Below are 2453 nucleotides of genomic sequence, written 5' to 3' on the forward strand. Positions count from 1 at the left end.
ACTAAACAAAACTTCGTGCAGTCGGCTCTGAAAGTGTTGCACGCACTTTTCGATGTGCGGTTTTACGGTGTGCAACTTGTTGAACATGAACATGAGGTAGAGCCCTGGAGCGCTAATCCAGAAGATGTGGGTTCGAGTCCCACAGCTGGCTAACATTTTCAGTGACTTTCATTTTTCATCGAGCAACTTTTGACTGTTTGTGTTTCCCAGAAGTTCTGCCATTTTTTATTAATGTCTCTCTTTAACTGACGGACTAGATCACATAAGGGAACTTCAAAAGGTGTGACATCGCTTCCCTGGGCAGAGGCTGCTGCGCCGTCAGCTTTCTCGTTTCCACTTATGCCGACATGGCTAGGTACCCAGCAAAATGTTAAAGGTCAGATATGCCGATTTTGAAGTGCCGCAGAACTGAGCGATACTCGCGCTGTGTGTTCATTACCGAACACTGAATATGTGTGCGAAATATCTTGCTCCAACTGTTAGTAGTTTTTTAGAAAACAGTTTTTTTAGTTCCCACGCCCGGCCGTCAGACCGTCGGCAAACCCTGCGTACGGGCGCACCGACGTCACTGCTCTCGGTTTATCTGTCTTTGGCTTGGCATGGACTCTTGGCTTGGCTGCTTGGCTTCTTTCGTTTCCTCCTCTGTGCATCGTACATAAGCGAACAGCTGTTATGTTGTTGCTAAGCCGGAAACAAAGCATGTGAATGTTTTTTTTTTTTTTTTTTGGCACAGCGTCGTTTGGAAAGTGCACTTCCTTGTTCTGACCTTGCCTGTTATGGGCTGGAGCGATATGATTCGTAAATATGCCACGGCGAAGTTGTCGAAGATGCGAGAGTGCTACGCTGTTAGAACAATTCATCGGTGCATTCAAGTGTTACCTATTATAAGCTGCCAAAAGACCAAGCAGTGCGAAGCTCTTGGCTGACAGTGGTGCCTGCTAATTTCCACTGCAAGGATTTCGTCCACGAATGTTATCATAGGTTACGCGCGACTCCAGAGGCAATTTGGAATCTCGGCACGAAATCGTCTGATGAAAATCCGAGGTGCCCGACGCATAACATTTTGAACGTGCCACGGAGGATCAAGGCAAAAAACGAGAGCAAAAAATGGTAAGTCGAGGTTCAGATATAAAAAATAGCAAGCTTAATGAATCGATTGTGCAGCTGTCCTACTGCGCTTACTCTCATATAACCATGATTAACAACACAATAGTACTATTGATAATCTAACTTCTGAATTATCATAGGTGCACGCTGAAGGCGGAAATGAAGCATGATCTGGCTTGCATCTGGTCATGAAGAAATTGCTGACACGTTAGTTGCAGTCCACCTCCACCAACAGGTATGACAATGTGATGTTATAATTTGAGTATTCATCTATGTTCAACTTTTCATGTGCATTCGCATGCAGACATTTTGACACCACTTTTAAATCTGCCCTCAAAGTTACAACCTGTGCTTCGAGGGTGGAAAACAAAGATCGCCATTCCGATTAGCTGCTATCTCCCAGTTCAAGCACTTTTGTGTCTGGACACTGGTTCCTGTGGATGAGGTGTTACAAGCTTTACTGTCTGATATAGAAGGTACGTTACATTAGTTCAGTTAATTTGTCTTTTGCACATTTTTGTTACTGTTAGCTGGATTACTGTTGGACATACAATCCTTTGACACACCGAAGCTGATGTCGCCTCTGATAACATTTTAGAATTTTCAGTGTCATCAACGTCCATTGAGGAAGGTGCCTTTACTATCTGTGAATCTTCATCTGAAGAATAGCCCAGAATTCATGTTAACATTATCTACTCTTATTAATTCACTGTCTGTTTTCTGAGAGCTAAGAAAAATGGAAACTATTTATTTGTCACAACTTCACACTGGATACTGGTGTGGTACTGGCTTGACATGTAAGCTAAAATACCTGGATTCTAGAATAATTGTGTTCAACTTGGTGCATTACCGTGGGCAATGCCACATTCACTACATTTTTAGTGGGTCCGGTGCAGAAATACTGTGTGCATACTGCATACATACATACTGTTCGATAGGCAAAAATACCTGAGCAGTGCTGTGTAGTCTTTTTACCCAAAGTCCATACTCTTACTGCAAAGTCTCAGTACGTAGAACAGCAATGTGCAGGTATGCTGCGATAGAGATTCACAACAGAAAGAAGACTGTTGAGAGCATCTAAATTTTAATGAGACGAGACTTTCGTGAACAAGGCTGCTCTTGTTAATGTCTAACATGAAGTTACAAAATCCCAGAATATATAAAACATGTTGTAATGTAGAGAGCGAGGGGTGGTACAGACATAAAGATAATTATATAATCATATATAATAAAAAAAAGGGGCTGCCCCCTCAACTCAACTCGACAACTCAATAACCCTACTTATTCTCTACCTTACAACATGTCATATATTCTGGAATTTTGTAACTTGATGTTAGACATCAAGA

General features: G+C 42.2%; 1 long non-coding RNA gene across 1 annotated transcript; it reads left to right on the forward strand.

Annotated features, from left to right (window-relative positions):
* The first annotated feature begins 834 nt into the window (after nucleotides 1-834).
* On the forward strand, nucleotides 835-1540 carry LOC135372124 (uncharacterized). The gene is made up of 3 exons (XR_010415842.1): nucleotides 835-1110; nucleotides 1248-1342; nucleotides 1412-1540. It is a non-coding gene; the product is annotated as an uncharacterized LOC135372124 (long non-coding RNA).
* Nucleotides 1541-2453: the final 913 nt, after the last annotated feature.

The sequence above is a fragment of the Ornithodoros turicata genome, unplaced genomic scaffold, assembly GCF_037126465.1.
Source record: "Ornithodoros turicata isolate Travis unplaced genomic scaffold, ASM3712646v1 Chromosome13, whole genome shotgun sequence".
NCBI classification, from domain to species: domain Eukaryota; kingdom Metazoa; phylum Arthropoda; class Arachnida; order Ixodida; family Argasidae; genus Ornithodoros; species Ornithodoros turicata.